The 18,970-nt window shown below is 39.8% G+C and overlaps 1 protein-coding gene across 7 annotated transcripts in view; it reads left to right on the forward strand.

Annotated features, from left to right (window-relative positions):
• FOXP1 (forkhead box P1) overlaps positions 1 to 18,970 on the forward strand; it is a 683,259-nt gene that overhangs the window by 251,492 nt on the left and 412,797 nt on the right. Inside the window, exon 5 of one of the 7 annotated variants that reach the window (XM_056108027.1) lies at positions 12,105 to 12,161. The exons of the other annotated variants lie outside the window; for them this stretch is intronic. The gene's annotated coding sequence lies outside the window, so the exon portion shown is untranslated. The remainder of the gene's footprint in view (positions 1 to 12,104; positions 12,162 to 18,970) is intronic. 7 annotated transcript variants of the gene reach the window in all.

The following is an 18,970-nucleotide window of genomic DNA, read 5'->3' on the forward strand; positions in this document are numbered from 1 at the left end:
GACTAGAGCCGTTACCAACTGGATTCCACGGGATGTCAAAAGATCGTGTGGCTGCCCACCTATGAGATGGTCAGACTTCTTCATCAAGACCTTGAACAAACGGTTTGAGGCTCTTCGTTTTACTGGAGCGAGCAGACACCATTGGGACGAATGGAGACGTTACTGGCACCCTGTCAAGCAAATGATGAGTAACGGGATGTCAAGTGATTAACAATCACCGTGAGATAGTTATAAGCTTTCATGTTTGGGTTACAATCACACAATGTTCAAACACCCATTCCTCCACCAGTGCACATTTCCCACCACCAATATCCCCAGTATATCTCACCCTCCCCCTGCCTCCATGGCAGACAATATTCCTCATACTCTCTCTCTCCTTTGGGGCATTATGGTTTGCAATATAGACACTGCGAGATTATCATGTTTGGTCCTTTATCTACTTTCTGCACACATTTCCCATCCCGGCCGGTTCCTCCAGCCATCATTTTCTTAGTGATCCATTCTCTATTCCAGCTGCCTTCTCCCCTTCGCTCATGATCATTGCAGCACTGTTCACAATAGCCAAAATCTGGAAACAACCTAAGTGCCCTAGAACAGGTGACTGCTTAAAGAAACTTTGGTACCTCTACACAGTGGAATACTATGCAGCTGTTAGGAGAGATGAAGTCATGAACTTTGCTTATAAATGGATAGACATGGAGAGTATCACGATAAGTGAAATGAGTGAGAAAGAGAGGGACAGACAGAGAAGGCATGCTGCTCCTTTGGAGCCCACGACAGGTCAGCAGTAAAGACAAAATAGGCCTCTTCACAGTGTCTCAGCTTCCACGACTTATGGAGTAGATCGAGAGGCCTTCCTTCTCTTAGTATATAGTTTATGCCCCCTCAACTCAGAAAAACTAAAGAACATGAATAACAGATGGTTGAAGCCTCCCATTTTGATTACTCATGACTTGTTCAGTAAAGGAAAATATACAAGTCAATGAGTTTCAGTCAAGTAAAAAGAACTACAGAGGGAAAATGTTTGTGAGACTTATACCAGCCCTCATAGTGGCAGAAACTTGGTTACTTTATATCTCTGCAAACTAGTAACATCCTTTTCTCCAAATATCATTTTAGAAACCAAAGTGATAAGCACAAAAGCAGTAACGTGTGTCCCTTGGGTGAGCTTTGTGCAGTGTTGCTGACACAGGGGTCGGCCACTGGATCTGCCCATGACTGTGGGTGTCCATGAATCACTGGGAGAGATGAGAGCTTTCTGTTTTTTTTTTCACATAATATCTTGAAATCTTATTGCATTGTCTGATTTCCATTTGGTGCCATCTCTAGAGCTTGGTTCAAGTGTACTGGGGGTAATGGTCTCTATATCAGATCTCACCATCAGTAGTATTTCAGATCTTAATCATCACTACATTTTTCTTGATGATCAAGAGGTAAAACTCATCTTGTACAGCCTCTATCCCAACTCACTTAGGGTGGCACAAACCCATTCTCCCACCCCTGAAACAACTTCCAAAAAATGGAGCTTTCTTTAGACTTCTACTTCTAGAATAAATCATGGATATATCATCTTTGCTTTTTTCAGATGAAGTGCCTTGAAGAACTTGCTTCTTTGGTTTGTTTGTTTGGTTGGTTGGTTTTAGTTTTTGGGCCACACCTAGTGATTCTCCTGGGCTTACTCCTGGCTTTACACTCAGGAATCACTTCTGGTAGTGTTCAAGGGACCATAAAAAGTGCCGGGGAATGAACCCAGGTCAGTCACGTGCATGGCAAATACCCTATCTGTTGTACTAGCTCTCTAACGCCAGAACTTGGGTTTCTTGCTCCCATCATTTCCTTCATTCATAGCTCTCCTTCTCCCTTGAAAATGTGTCAATGGACAGAAAGATAGTGGGAAGGTGCTTGCCTTGTATGCAGTTAACCCCAGTTTAATCCCTAGCACCTCATATGGGTCCCTAGGCCTTGCCAAGGGTCACTCATTACCATAGAGTAAGGAACAATGAATAGTCTTTGAGCACTGCTGGGTGTGGCCCAATAACCTCTCCCTGAAAAAAACTCAGAAAGTCAGATTAAAGAATTTTAAAAATTTATTTAAAGCTAACAAACAGCAGTTATTTGAATAAATGTGCTCTTTTGTTGTCTGCCTTATATCCAGTATTGTCCACCTTCCTGAAAATTTGCTATGTACCAGATATAAAAATCCTAAACATTTTAATAATGTGTAACTCACAGGCCTCCATGCCTGGCTGTCCTAGCCAGGGCCCCTTGGAGGGAGGCGGGTTGAGTTTCCCTCCCCGCCCCGAGCAGAGCTCCAGCAGCGGAAGACCTCCAGAATCAGCCACAACCATGTTAAGACCACTCTCCACATGCATGAAGGTACCTCCATCTTCTTCCATCTTCGAATGCAGCTGTGTGACATCTTATTATCTCATTCTTACTTTGCACAACCTGGCAGGCTACCGAATGTAGCCTGCCCACACGACAGAGTCTGGCAAACTCCCCGTGGCGTACCCAATATGCCAAATACCAGTAACAATGATGGGTCTCATTCTCCTAAACCTGGGACAGCCTTGAATATGGCACTTTTTAAAATCTCAGGGCTAGGGCAAAGGAGACGTTACTGGTGCCTGCCCGAGGCAATCGACGAACAACAGGATGATCGTGATCATGATTGTAACTCACTAAAATTCTTTGAGATCCATAAAAGTTTGCTATGTACCAGATATAATCCTAAGCACTTTAGTATGTATAACTCACTAAAATTTTTTGAGGTACATCTGTGTTACAGATGAGGAAACTGAGGTCTAGAGAAGACGCTAACTTCACTGCTTATAAGAAAGAAAGGGAACTGGGACTGCAGAGATAGTTTAGGAACTCAGGAGCTTGCCTTGCACTTGGCCAGCCCCAGTTCATTCTCTTGCACAGTATGTTCCTGATCACTCTGTGGAATGGCTCCTAGCAACAGAGCCAGGAGTAACCTCTGAACACTGCCTGTTTTGCCCCCAACTCCCTTCTTCCCACCCCCCAAAAAGTGAAGTGGAGCTGGGGTTTGAGCCCAGGCACTCTTCCTTTGGTGCCCTGGCTCCTAACTGCTATGCCATATGGTTTTCATCTTGCAAACTTTTTCTTGAGATGCTGATTTTCAGTCATTGTGGCCAACCCGGGTTCGATTTCTCCGCCCCTCTTGGTGAGCCCAGCAAGCTACCAAGAGTGTTCCGCATGCATGGCAGAGCCTGGCAAGCTCCCCTGGCGTATTCATTATGCTACAATTCTCACAATGGAGATGTTACTGGTGCCCGCTAGAGCAAATCAATGAACAATGGGAGGACAGTGCTACAGTACTACAGTTTTGTTTTAATATACAATTTTTAACTTTGGGACTGCTTGTACTCTGTGTGCTTAACTTTCATATTTCATCACCAGGCCCTGTTTGATCTTACTCGTTTTTTTTTAAAATGCTTTAAATCTTTTCTGCAAGTACAAGAGCTATGGGAAATAGAAGTATGTCCCAATATGATTAGGAACAAGGACAACCACTTAATTGGCATTCTTCTATATCCAGTTGGATGTGCCTGCTAAGACATTTTCTCTAGACCTTTGAGTCATTTTTCTCTGGTATGCTATTCTAATTAACCTCATCTCTGCAGCCCTCATTTTATTTCATATTACCCTCTGACCACCCAACAATTGATTTGTTCCGCTCAATCACCTGTGTGGGAAAGTGTGGCAAGGAAGAGGGTGTCCAAAGCAGCAGTGCTGTACCTGGGCATTTTCTTAGGAAGGAGGTTTGAAAAGTCCCTCCACTTGGGGGATCTTTTAACCTGGAAGGCATTTCAGTTACCAGTATGAATATCTGTGCTATTTGGAAGTTAACACTAGCAAACAAAATCAGGAGGTCTTTGGTTATGTGGTGAGAAGAATTACAGAGCCATATGCTGTAAGTCAAGGACATTGATGTACAAAAATGCATTAAATTTATTAAAAACATAGATAGGAAAATATTTAGCTTGAAAAAAGCATATAAAAGCTAAGTCTCACAAATAAGCAGTTATACAAAGAGTAGACTCCTTCTAATGTGTCTGTGCCTTGAACTGTTTATTAGGTCTCTTTGGTTGCTACTGACCAATGAATGAATTGGCTCCTGGAGCTAGAAGGTCTGCCAGGATGACTAGCGTCCTCTGGTCTTGGTGGTCTCTGCCTGTGCCATGCTCTGCCCTGTCAGTACTGTATTTTGTCCTATGCTAGATTTGTTCTAGTAGGCCCGTATTACACTGTGGCCTGAAAAACATTCATGGATCTGGTGGCCGCCGCCTCAGAGCTTATAGGAAAGCCAGGTATGAGCCGGCAGTGATGGGACAACTACAGTCTCATGGAAAGGGGAGAGATACTGGCACGTCCTTCACGCCCTACCGAGGTCATGAGTTGCCCCCCACGAGTGGCTCTCTGGCACAGCCATAACACCAGACACACAGAAACCAATCTCGTAATTATCTGGCTCTTTGCAGAAATCCAAAATTGTGGCCACTTGACATTATATGATTCTCATAACCAGCTATAGAAACCAAAGTATTTCACAATGCCTTTTCAGCAACTCTGATTGTTTGGGGGGAAATTCTAAACAATAATGGTGCATCTTTTGTCGAAATAATGAATGTAATCAATGTAGAGAAGAGTTAAGTAGAAATCATCTGCCTCACAGGCATTTGGAGGGGTGGGAGGTGGGGTATACTGGGGTTCTTGGTGGTGAAAAATGAGTACTGGTGAAGGGAAAGGGGTTTGATCATTGTATGACCGAGACTTAAACCTGAAAGCTTTGTAACTTTTCCCACAGTGATTCAATAAATAAATATAAAAAGAAAAATAAATAAAAAGTAAGGTGGAGTTCATGCCCAATTCAGTCAGCTAATCAGTGGCTGAATAAATAGCAGTACTCCTACAAAAAAAAAAAGAAAGAAAACATTCATGGATCTGTTTTATTAACAACCACAAAGAAAAGGAACCGTTCTAAAAGTTTTAGCAGCTCAGAGCCAGAGCAGTTATACACCAGGTAGGGTTTTTACCGTGCACATGGACAACTGGGCTTTATCTGCAGCATCCCATATTATTCCTGGTGCCCTACCAGGAATGATCCCTGAATGTAGAGTTAGCGATCACACCAATGGTGTAACACCAAAACAGAAACAAAATAGGATCCCCTCAAAAAAAGAGTTCTCTCGACCGTCAGACATTAGTCTTGCTGGTTTTGTCATTAATCTGATATGTGTCTATTAGTCCCGGAGGCTGGAGCAGGACTGGTTAGAGGAGAAGGGACGGTGTGCTTGGTTTGGACTGGATGACATGCCCTTCTCGAGGCATGTCATTTGACCTACAGAAGGCAAGTGAAAGTTGTGAAGGAGGAACTGATTTCAGAAAGGGGCAGCTTTTGGGGAAGATAAGTTGTTTATCTGTGGATATATACAATTATGTGTGCATAAAAGCATATATACACTCTACTTGATGCTCAGTGAAAACATAAGACTATACATTTGGAAACTTAAATGTTCTCTGGCCTACCTACACTCTCATGACCAAATATCATCTAACTTTTCCCCCTATAAAGTTGTCGAATACTTGTGCTTCCCTGCTGATACCTACTACTCTGGAGGTCAGTACCTCCCAAATACCACCCCTTTCCAGTCCTTGAGGGGCCTGCATTTTATTCATTGTCCGTGTTCCTCCTCTATCCTTTGCACCTGCCATCTACCATCTGTCATTGTTCTGGGTCCTAAGGCAAGATCTTTTAATTTTAACATACTTATATCCACCAGGGAGACAGACAGGTCAGTGATAATACAGTTACAGAGACTCAACAGGAATACTGATGGGTTCTGTTTGTAGTTGGAGAGGGACATCAGAAGCCTTAGGGAAGCACAGAGAACTGGCTGGGCCTTGAAGTATGAATAGGAGCAGCCAAGTAACCAAGGGGGAAGTGGTCAGATTCATCAGTTTACTATTCAGATTGTACTCTGTATTTGAACTTCTGTTGGAATTATCCAGAGTATTTAGCTTATTAAATATCTTCAGTTCAAGTATATCTTTTAGGTTATATCAGTGATGGTAGCATTAGAATAGCAAGTGCCAAGGAAAATTTCTTACACAGGTTGGCAGCCTTGCTTATTTCAAGTTCTTCTGGTGTCCTTTGTCATAATGTGTAAGCATGGATAAAGCCTCCATGGGTGAAATTTTGATGAGCTTAATGACAGAAACATTCCCAAGTAATTTTTAAAGCATTGGATATTGTTTGTTTAAACATGCATTCTTGTGGGTAAGAAATACTCTGAACTGTAGTTTTCTACAGTTCCTGATACCTGAAGCTAAAAATGGTATTATACAGAGGTAAGGGTTCATGAACAGATTAAAGATCTTGATCAATATGTAACATTGAATATGGTACTGAACCCCCCTAAGCATTTTATTGCTGTTATTCTTATCAGAGAGCATTCCTATTTGTACTTCAGATGCACTAAGGTTTAAAACTAATTTAATAATATCAGTAACTACTACCTTGTTGATTTTAAAATGTTTTCCATATACCCTGAATATAACATAGTTTTTTATTTTCACATGCTACTTTTATTACAAAAATTAAGGATATTAAAGATGGTGAGATTTAGCAAAGAACTTTAACTCCACATGCTTTTAATGCTTCCCTGAATTAATAATTTTCATGTCCATCATATTTCCTCCTTGGCCCACAATTCATCCCATATTTGGATCTTGGCAAATGATGGCTTGGTTAATTAGGCAGTCTGTTAACTCTGATTACTAAGTTATAACAGATCAGTGTAGAAGCATCACTGCAATTTGGATTAAAAGGCTCTTAATTTTATCAAAACAATTTTGCATTTATGGGTAAGATTATGAAAGCATTAGGTTAAAATGGTGCATTTCATAAAAGCATAAGAATTATTTGCTTCTACCCAGTTACTGTTTATTTATTTATTTATGTTTCTGAATCACACCTGGCAATGCTCAGGGCTTACTCTTAGCTCTGCTCTTGAGGATCACTTCTGTTGGGTTTGGGGGGAACATATGAGGTGCAAAGGTTGAACTTAGATCAACAAGTACCTTACCCAATGTACTATCTCACATACCCCCTAAGTTATTGTTGTTGTTGTTTCTTATTATGACATTTGGCTTACTGTCTTTCACTAGGAATATACTTTAAAACTTGATATTTTATTTAAAGCTTGAAAATTACATCTTATTTAATCCATCTATTATACACATATGATGGATGTATGAGTTGTGTTTTGAAGCATTGTTGAGAGTAGCTGGAGATACAGTCTATTTCTGTCCATAGTGACCTCTGATACTGGACTGACTTCTAGAAATGAATCTTGACCTGTTGGAGAAAATTAGTGGTCACACTAAGGCTTGCTCTTTTTACCACTTGAAGGCATTAATGGTTATTATATAAGATTAGGTCTGCAGGCCCTTCCCTTTCTTGTCTAATGGCTCTTTATCATTTAAAGATAGTTGGGGTATCAAAACCCCATCATCTTTTTCCATTTCTATCTCTGCCTCCCTTCTTTCATTTCTTGGCATATCACACCTAGCTTTGTGGAAAATGTAAAGTAAAAGTAAAAGTAAAGGCCCTCCCGTTGATCATCGATTTGCTCGAGCGGGCCCAGTAACGTCTCCATTGGAGACTTTGTTGTTAGTTACTGTGTCTGGCATATGGAATACTCTCGGTAGCTTGCCGGGCTCTCCGAGAGGGCCGGAGGAATCGAACTCGGGTCGGCCATGTTGGCTGCGTGCAAGGCAAACGCCCTACCCGCTGTGCTTGTCCAGAGTTCTGGAAAGTTTTGTTAATTCTCTCTCTGGCATCTAACCCCTAAGCTAGTACCCAGTTGGGTATTGAAACTATTGGAATAAATGGAGTTGATAAGATTAATGATTTCTTTTTCCTAAAAGCTTACTGAAGCTGACCTTTATGAATTGCTGTGTTCTAGTTCCATGGAAAATAAAGAAGCGAGAAGGAAAATATTTTTTAGTCTCAACAGACGTAGTATCATGTTCATTGATCATATTGATGTGACCATGGGGTCAAGTAGGACCTGAAGAACACAATCTTAGTTCTTTAGCTTTATTTGGTGGTTGCTTCTAGTTTGTGCAAAACTTGCTGTTCTAAAATCTAGAGGTTCCTTCTAATGTTAATGATGGAGCAGGACTCGCTCAATGCAGAATGGAAGGTTGGAGTTTTATGAATTTGATTATTTTTCTCTTAATTGGGAACATTTAATAATAATTATAGGCGACTCATTTCAGAAGGGCTTATGGATGGTTGTTCAAAGGTAAAGTGATGTTTTGAGCTCTAATTTGACAGATTTGAATGACAGTCAGCCTGAATAATTCAGTTTCCCACTAGTTTCCCTACCTCCCCATTCCTTCCCAAAAGAACGAACCAAATAAGGAATTTTTAACAACCCAAGCCATTCTGGATTAAATAAATTCTTTGAGGCATTTTCAAAAACGGTAGTTTGACAGAGAGATATACTTTGGGACTTTTTATGGAAGGTTAACCTATTAAGGCATTAATTATTTTTTTCCTTCCATTTTTTTGAAAGTGGGTCTTTAGTTACCTCAGTAATACATATGTTGTAATAAAGTCTTGCCAGTAGAGCGAAAGGACCCTTTGGAAAGAGTTAAGAAATGAGGTCTGCTTGTATTTCAAGCATCCCTTGAGACCAAAAATTCTTATTCCCACCTCAGTGGTCCCCAAGAAGTCTTAATGGCATGTCAGGAAACCTTCTCCGTTAAGTGCTTCTTTAATAAATAGGTCTGTGGATAGAACCAAGCAGACTTATTGGAAGGTTGGATTCTATGACTGTGTGGTTTTATTAATTACATTTATTCCTTTAAAATGACCCTGAATGAAAACAACCACCCCTTCTGTGGTCATGGTTAGCAGATGTTTACCGTAATTCTTTGCTTGGTGAGAAAAAAAAAATCTCTTCCACCCAACAAAAACAGCCACGTTTACTTGGCTTAATCAAAACTTTGGCGCTTGCGTCTTACTTTATATATCATGGCTCCAGTCACACAACCTTTCCAAGTGTGAGGCTTAGATCACTGACTCCAACATCTGCAGGAGAGCTTTACTCACAGTGATCTATTATGTGAGTGCTTGATTCTTATACTGTTCTTGGCGTCCACCCTTCTCATTGAAACCAGTATCCTATATGCAAGCCTCTTTTTGTTTTTCTTGTACAAGCATGCTACGGTACCTTAATTTTATTTTTCAGATCATGCACTTAGACCCACTGGCAATTTTAGTGGGAATTTTGATTTGAGAAAGTCAAGTTTCTTCACAGTTTGAGAGTTTAGTTTTCCTTGAGCTTTCTGGGAAAGAAAAGGACTCTTCTTTTCTAATACTTTGTGTTTCAAAAGCAACTTTTCTTATTGTGTACCTCCCTCCTTCCATCACCTCCTCCCCTGTTTTGGCCAGTTCTTGTTGATACACACACCAGTGATCACCCTGTGGCTGGTCCCAGCCGCCCTCAGCCTCGCAGAGTTCTGATAGGTATTTCCGAAGCAGCCTTCCCTGTACTGACATTCCGTGCTGAAGAAAGCTGCTTGCTTCAGGCAGTGCTGAAAGGAAATACAACAGCAAAACTTTGCTTTTCTTGGGAAGCTCCTCCCTTTGGAATGGAGAACTCTGGGTGGCTCTTCTTATTTTGTTTCCATCGCCAAAGTAAGCATGGATCTTGCATAACACCAGGGTAGGAAAAAAGAAGTAATTTTAAGGGAAACATATGTTCATGTTGAGAAAAAGGGAGTGAGAACTGGACAGGGTACAGTGGCCTGCAAAGCTAAAGACATTTTTAAAATTCAGGTTGGAAGCCAGGTTTTGATCATTTGGGTATTTGTTGTAAAATTTAAAATAAGCTACTTCCCCTCATACTCAGGTATTTTCTTTGATCCAATTTTTATTTTTTAATCAATTTAAAGATTGGGAGACGAGGTTTAGCAGCTAGTCTATGATATATGTGGTAATTGAAATGGATCCCAGTCTTGTATTTGTTAAATTATTTTCCTGTGGTCTTAGTTAACACCAAGTTATTTCCTTGGAGATGATTTGATTTGAGATGCTTGTCCTAAACTGAAATCAAAACCGAGTCCATTCAAATATGCTTCTTATCTGCCTGACTTTAGGAGAATGGAGGCTGGAGTATAACATAAAAATGGGTGTTGGCACAAATGGGTTTGAACACTGAGGTGAGGTGGATTTAGGCTAGAATTCAATTCTTTAATTAAAAAAAAAAACCTCATTAAGATGAAAAAACTTACATTAGAATGAAAAAGCTAAAACCCTACCAACATAAAAGGAGAAGAAAAGTCATTTAAAGTATAAGATTATCCTTAGATGTTAATTTAAGGTTCAGCTATTTTAATTAGTCCACTATTTTTTTTTTACCCCCAAAGGCCTCAAAAGAGAGTCAGGATGCCTGAGTCATTTCACTGTTGGAAAATGAAGTAGAAAGAGATCAGGGTGTGTGCACATACATAAAGGAAATTCAGGGTAGATTTCCTTTCAAGCCTTAGAATAGGCTCTATTCTGTTGTCGTTTTTTCTTGTATATGTGTGTTTTTAAGCAATTTTGCCTCTGGGATCAAACTATAATTAGTAGAAGATGCCATTTCTGTATTTATTAGTTAGATAGGGTCTCAAGGGAAGTATGTGAGACCAAAACTAGAAATTCCAAAGTCTTCCTTAATAATTAAAATATGATCATTGTTCTAGTTCTCATCGATATCAGCTTCTATTCGGAAGCAATAAGCTAGCACTATTTTATTACTACTTTCATGGAAAACAAAATTAAAGAGGCTATCTACATGAAATTGCTTGGGGTTTCAGTAAAAGGTAAATGAAATTGAGTAGGGTCTGTAATCTAGTTGACAACTATAGAACAATACTAGTTTCTGGATTCTGGTACTGTACTATAGTGATATGAGTTATCACTTTGAAGCATTGGGTGGGTAGTCTGTCCTTAGTTTTGTAACTTCTTATAACATATAATCATTTTAAAATTAAAATTTCAGATGGATAATCTTTACTTGAACCAAGGTCTGTTTTCTTTTGAAATCCATGTTGTTTGCTGCTTGCCTTTGAAAAGTCCACTATCTTTCTAGCCGCAGAGTTTAGCGACAGAGTTTCACTTCACCCAGCCCAGATCTGATCACATGGTTTCCCATAAAACAGTGTCATTTTAGATACCAGAATTTATCCTATGACTCTCACTCCTTCCCTACCTTTGGTCCTTCAACACTGCCACCCCCACCCCTCATCTACCCCAGCTGTAGCCCCACCTACTCAGTTCTTGATAGAGCAGTTATCACATACCATGTCTTTGGATGGAATCTTGCATTTTTAGATGGACCTGACATTTTGGATTAATTTTATCTTGAGTTTCTAGTGCCTGATATACATTCAAATGGACATGAACATCTTTAGGTGTTCAAATTCAAAATGGCGGTAACAAGCTAAAAATGTTCTAAGACCTGCAGCATATAAAATATGAAAAGCTTTCGTTCATAAGCTTAGTTGTGTTCTAGAAAAGCCATTAGATTCACATTCCAAAAATCTTTAGTTTTAAGGTTGTTTCTTCTACTAATTTAAGATGTGATCTCAGTTTTTTTCATTTAGAAAATTATTGAGAAGAAAATAATGTTCTTTTCAAAGCGATAGTGAATAAGTGACCTGGTTTTAAGACGATGCATAACCTCAAATGTGTTTTGGGGTCAGAAAGATACACAGGAGGTAAGCACTTGCTTTGCTTGTGGCTGACCCCAGCTTTATCCCCAGCACCACATATGGCCCTAAATATCACCTAAAATGATCCCTGAACACCTCCAAGTGTGCCTAACAGTACAAAAGTAAAATTAAAATGAAAAAAAAAAATACTTGTGTTTTTGCCAAGTTAAAAATAATGTGATCACTATAAAAGTTTTTCTGCCTTATGACCCGATACCAAACACTAAGAACATATTGGTGGGGTGTTAACTGGTTGATTGACTCCAAGTAAGACTTATTTGAAATTTTTGTTCTTTATTTTAACATAGGTGTTTACAGCTAGACATTTCCTCTGAGCACTGATCTGCTGTATCTCCTAAGTTTCGGTATGTTCTGTTATTTATTTCCATACATCTCAAAGTGTTTTCTGATTTCCATTGTTATTTCTTTTTAACCCATTGTTTAGGGATGTGTTATTTAATTTACACATATTTGCGTTTTTGAAACTTATTTTTGTTATTAGTCCCGTTCATTGTAATTGGAGAATATACTTTGTATTATTTCAGTCCCTTTTTCATTATCGTTTTAGGCCACATCTGGTGGTACTCAGGGCTTACTCTGGGATCATGCCTGGCCGGCTAGAGAATCATATAGTGTTCGGGGGACCCAACCCGAGTCAGTGCATGAAGGCAAGGGCCCTACCAACTGTACTGCCTCTTTGACCCCTGTTTCGGTCTTTTTACACTTACCACAGTATGTTTTAATGATCTTAGGCTCTTTCCTGAAGAGGACCATATGTACTTAAAAGAGTATGTAATTCAGTTGTTGGATGGGTGGGGCGTTCTGTTTGTCTACTTGATTAATTGGATATGATATTATTATCATGACTTCTCTTTTCTTTTTGAATCTTCTGCCTTGTTGTATCCATCACTAGTAGGGTATTGATATCACCACTGTTACTGCTGTATTATTTATTTCTTCCTTGTTTTTTTCCATGTATTTGGAACTCTGTGTTTAGGTGAAGATTTTGTTGAGGAGACCAAAAGAAAGCTCTTTTGTTATGTTACCTGTTTTCAGGATTTTATTCAGTTTTAATGTTAAAAATTATACCACTCTGATGAAAAAGCTTGGTTTCATAATGAGGCAGCTCACTGACATTGATGGAGACATTTAAGTCATAGTAAAGATAAATGAAGGATTGATGACTTAGCCCATAACTTTAGGTTTTTACAGGCATCTGGTAGGGTCCAATTGAGGCCAAACCAACATGATTTTCAGTAGCAGATGACAGGGAGCTTTATTTATCCCAGTGCAAGTCAGAGTTCTATCCCTACTCTTCACTTTCTCTGTGCAGCAGCTCAATATAAACATGTTCCATGAGGGGGGAAATATGCTTTTATTATTTTTTAGCAAATAAGAATAAAATGCAATTTTCCTGTTGTTGCTAAATCTGTGACTGTATAGCCCTTTCTGTGTGTAGGCCATGTGGCAAACTCCAGGTGCATCTGTCATACAGAAATTGCTTTTCCCCCCAAATACAGAAATGGGAAATAAACCAATTTGGGTACAAGTAGTGTATGCTAGATTTACTTAGTATCTACCGAACATCTCCCAATGCTCATTGTATTAGGACTAATCAAGGAGTTAGAACTGCCTAGTTTCTGCACAAATGCATACATAGCTTCTATTTAGACAGTGAAACTACCAGATGATTATTTTTGGTAACAATATTATGGTCAAATATTCTTTTTCTTTTTTTTTCATTTCAGCAGTATCACAAATTTGTTCTAGACCCATGTCAGGGGGAAGGCAAGGGCTGGAGCAGACATACACGTGGGTCAGACTCTCCTATGTAGAGAAAAAAGGTCTTCCTCACTGCAAAGAATTTTTCAAGTATTTGTTCTGTTAATTTGATTAGAATATTCTTATCCTTAGCCACATTTTAGCACATGAGTGATGAAATAGATTAACCATAATTTTGAATTTGCTATGAATTAAGTATGAATTTTTCAAAGAGGTTTCACATCTTTATCAAAGCTGTTTTCTTGCCTTCTCTGTAAGGCAGAGTTGATTGTTGGTGGAAGAAGCCATGTGATTCTGTGTTTTAACTTTCTTCAAGAAAGGAATTATTGTCTTTGTCATTTCTTTCAATGTGTGACCTTACCTGCTGGGTTTCCCAACAGCTGTCAGCTAACTGCTCAAGCACCATACTGCTACCAGCATTCCTGGTTCATAAATAGGAAGTAAACAGAAAATCTTGCTAATTTGAGCCCAGTAGGAACCTTAACATTGTAATGAGAGACTAATTTTGAAAGCAGACAGACATATCTTGCAAAATTAGAGCCAAATTTTTAAATGAGCTTAAATAACTAATTGAGGGTAAGATGGTGCTTAAGAAAGAGTGAGACACTGACACACTGAGGAATTACGAATGTGAGAGGAGCCTCATGGAGTCTTAGTAATTATGCAGGCTTCTTGGGCTGCCACCTATGTTAATCTAAGTGTGTGAATGATAATGTACCTTAGAGGACAGGTTTGTGGTTGAAATGTTCTTGATAGATTTTGACAAATTAAACAGTGGTAAGGATGTTTGGAAGTTATCCAGGTCCTTACCATTATTTATGTCAGCGAACAAGAAATCAGCAGTTAATTTGCAGTTCTTATAATTTTTATGATACTCCTGTTGTTGTAAATTTAGCTGTGTGCAGCATCAACTCAGCGGGATACATTTTATGTTGTCAGCTACCTTTTGACATCATAATAGATTTCAGTTGCCACATCTTTCTCGATAGAATAAAATGTAAAAGAGAGCAGTACAGAGGCTCTGGATCATGTCCAGACATAAGTAAACAGGCACTGGACTTTCTGAAACTGAAAGACTCAGACTGCAATGGTGGTTGTTGGGGGTGAGGGGGGATGACAAGTAGGGTGGGAAGTTGTGGTACTGACTTGTTTTTCTTATTATTTGCCCTAATCTATTCTGGCAGGTACTCCTCTTTTATCTTCGCTCAAAGCTAGGCTGCTCTTTACAATGCAGTTCCTTGCTTAACATCCAGAGTATAATTTGAAGTGTCTACTTTTCCACACCTCTTAAGTGTGAATGCATCTTTGTATTCTGTTTATTTGTGGAATCAAAAATTCCCCTGGCATATGGTTACCTGATTGTTTCAGCCTCCATTACAGTTTGTTAAAGACAATACTGGCATTCTCCCTGTAAGTTTTTGTAGTTTTGGAGAGCATTTTGTAGTTAAGTCATTTCTGTTTTCCTTCCTTTTTTTCTATAGTTTAGTCAGAAAGTGCCTCCTTTATATTTAATCTCTTTCTATAGCACTGATGCTTGATCTGCTAACAGGTGATGGGGATTAGCAGGTGTCCGTGCCATTTTACACGTCCGTACTTCAAGAGTCTCTATTTTGACCTCAAATTTAGTTCTTTTTAAGCCCTCTGCTCCATTGTACACTGTGTTTTTGTAGAATTTTGATCTGTGTGAAGATGTAGCCTCTATTTCTGTTAGGTCATTTGTTCTGTTGAGAATATTTTATGACTCCATTGGTCAAGCTTTCATGTTTTCTTTTTCATATACCTCCTTCAAAACTCTTCAAAGGAACTTTCTCCTTAATTTTATTCACTTGTTTGTTTGGTCGATTGGTGTATTGGAAATTAAGCCCAGACCTCACACTTGTGAGCCACATCCCCAAGAGATATATATGTATATATTTTAGATTGTAGTGGGACACTTCTGGCAACCAGGGTCTTGCCTGGTGATGCTGCAAGGGGGATAAACAATACCAGGATGGAACCCAGGGCCTCACACATTGAGGCATGCGCTCTATCTTTTGGGCTGTGTATCCAGCCTGTGAGCTCAACAATAGTACAGAACTAGGATGCTTTGACCTAGTGACCCCATCATGGGGATCGGAATGTTTCTTTGTCCTTCTGTGCAATTGGCAATTGGGCTACATATCTTAAGTGCCTTGTTTGGAGCTTCCATTTGGCAGGGACTCTGCTGCTCTATTTTGGTATAGTTTTATCTACTCCCAATGCCCAATAAATGTTTAATGATAATTGAAGTGATTGGTTATCAATCCATAGTAAAGAGCTTTTAACCTTTCCTAGGTACAACTATCTTGTCCTCGAGCTGAGCATTCCCTGTAACATACCAGCAACTTTAAATCAAATCTGTTTGGGACTGGAGAGATAGTACAGTGGGTAAGGTGCTTGCGTTGCATGCTGCAACCTGGATTTGATTCCTACCATCCCGAATGGTCCCCTGAGCACCACCAGGAATGATCCTTGAGAGAAGAGCCAGTAGTAATCCCCAAACCACCTACCCCTACAAAAAAAATAATAAAATTTATTAGACTGGTTGGATTCCTGCTATGTAAAATGGTTTCTCGCAGTTCTAGTCTCTTCTGGGAGATGTGTCTTCATGCCTATTTCTTCAAAGAACAGTTAATATTAGAGGGAGAAGAGTAATAGTACAACAGGTAAGGCAATTGTCTGGCATATGCCTGACCCAGGTTCGATCCCTGGCACCTCATCTGGTCCCTCCAGTCCCCCTAGGAATGATACTTGAGGACAGGACCCTGAGTACAGCCATGTGTGGCCAGTAAACCAAAATAAGTAACCGTCAGGAGTGATTCCTGAGTCCAGGGCCAGGAGTAAGCTTTAAAGCACCACCAGGGGTTATCAGTAAACCAATATAAATAAATAACAAAGCACAAACACAACGCACGCATGTGTGCATGCATGTGTGCGTACACACACACAGGCACATGCACATACACACAGTGAGAAGAGAGAGAGAGAGAGAGAGAGAGAGAGAGAGAGAGAGAGAATAGTAAATATTAGTGTATTTGAAATAAATTCAAGTAAGTAGATGGATAATTATTTTGAAGGCCTAGCGATAGCACAGCGGGTAGGGCGTTCGCCTTACAAGCGGCCAACATGGCCGACCCGAGTTCGATTCCTCCACCCCTCTCGGAGAGCCCGGCAAGCTACCGAGAGTATTCGATATGCCAGACACAGTAACAACAAAGTCTCCAATGGAGACGTTACTGGGCCCGCTCGAGCAAATCGACGATCAACGGGAGGGCCTTTACCTTTACCTTTACATTGTTAAATATTTGTTATAAAAGACATATCATAGAAAAAAAAAACAGAAACATACACATATACCCCACTCAAATAGTTCTGTACAATGTACTTTATTTCTGTTCCGCACTGTAGCACTGTCCTCCCGTTGTTTATCGATGTGCTTGAGCGGGCACCAGTAATGTCTCACAACAAATTGTGAGACTTGTTGTTACTGTGTTTGGCATATCGAATACATCACGGGTAGCTTTCCAGGTTTTGCCATGCGAGTGGTATACTCTTGGTAGCTTGCTGGGCTCTCCAAGAGGGGCAGAGGAATCGAACCCGGATCAGCTGTGTGCAAGGTAAATGCCTTACCCATTGTGCTATCGCTCCAGCCCCTTTATTTCTATACTTTCTTAAAATGGTTGCCACCACATACTCTGTATTTGATGTGCCTAGAATGATTGAGAAACAAGATTAAGTTTTATTAAATTCTTGCAGCAACAGCCATCTGTGGCTAGTGTATGATCGTATTGGCTAATATCCATATATAAAATATATACATGTATATTTATTTCTTTATATAAGCTATTTAATTTAATATTTTTTGTTTGTGGACCACATCCAGTGTTACTCATGGTTCTGCACTAAGGAACCACTTCTGGTGGGGCTCAGGGGACCAGATGGGGTGCAGAGGATTAAACCAAGGTTGGCCTCATAAAAGGCAACCTCTCTCCCTCTATAATATCTCTAGCCCCTTTATGTGTGTGTGTATGTGTGTGTATACACACACACATACACACACACACACATTTATATAAGCTATTTTAAAGCAGTCATCCTTGCAACCTTGGGCCACAGAGATAGCCAGTAGGCAGAAGATGTGTTCCCTGAGTTCTGCTGTGAGTGACCCTTGAGCACTGAACCTGCAGGAAAAGATGAGAACCACTAAGTGTAGTCCCCCACAAAAAACTTTTCAAAAAGAAAATTGGAACTTTCCCAGACACCCATGAGCACTCCCTTATCCCTTATCCCATTTTTAGCCCTTTCTAAAATAACAAGTACCTTTAGAGTAGTTGCTTCCCTGTTTCTTTGTTATTTGACAATGGTTCTGTCTGTGCATCCTTAGACACCAAAGTTTAGTATTGCCCATTTTCTAAAAGTTTATAGGTCTTTTATGTTTCTTAATTTGTAAGTTACCTCTTTATTCTTTTCTGTTTTTAATATATACTTTGCCTTTTGGAGAACCCTGACCACTTGAGCTATGGAGTTTCCCAAGAGTCTGGATTTTGCTGATTGCTTTCTCTGTGCTCATGTTCCTCTGCCCTCTCTATTTCCTGCAAATTGGCAGTGGAATCCAGAGCGTTATGTTTGATTCCTCTGGCAGTACTCCAAGTGGTGTTGCATTCTTTCATTCAGGAAGGACATAATATTTTATTATCTTTCTTTTTGTGATGTTAATAGACATTAGTGCTCACTGCCTAGATCCATTAATTCTCTAGAATTTGCAAAATGGTGATATTCTAATTCTACTGCTTATTAGCTGGGATACTTCTATAATTTTATCCTTCAATTACTATTTGGTTATCCAGTGGCACTGTTGATATAGGAAATACAGGATAAGTGCCTGGTTCTTTCCTCTGCTTCCCAGTTGTCAAAATAATGAATTGGTTCCCTGTCATTCTCTAAAAACAACCAGAAAATTAAAAATCTTTCTGAACCACATATAAATGTTGGTAGGTTTCAATCTGTTGCTTCCTCCTTCCTTTTTTCTCTCTTCTCCCCCACGTCCTTTCATCTACCATTCTCTTCCCCACTCTTCCCCTCCCCCAGCTCCACCACTCCTTCCCCTCCCCCTTCACCTGCATCTCCCCCCCTCCTCCCTTCAATGGAGGCTATTGCCATCCCATTGCTCGATGGTCACTCCTGGCAGCAGGGATTCAGGTGATTCTGGGACTCTACAGTGCAATGCTGTGCTCTTGCCCATTGAACTCTCTCCCCAGCCTGAGTTTCTTACTTTTTTATTGAAGCTCAAACAGTCTGTGTTTGATCATGAGGTTTCTTCACATTGGCTTCCCTGTCCTGAGATGATGTTGCTGCTCTTTATTTGTTTGGTTTG

Source organism: Sorex fumeus, unplaced genomic scaffold (genome assembly GCF_029834395.1).
Source record: "Sorex fumeus unplaced genomic scaffold, SorFum_2.1 ptg000191l, whole genome shotgun sequence".
Taxonomy (NCBI): domain Eukaryota; kingdom Metazoa; phylum Chordata; class Mammalia; order Eulipotyphla; family Soricidae; genus Sorex; species Sorex fumeus.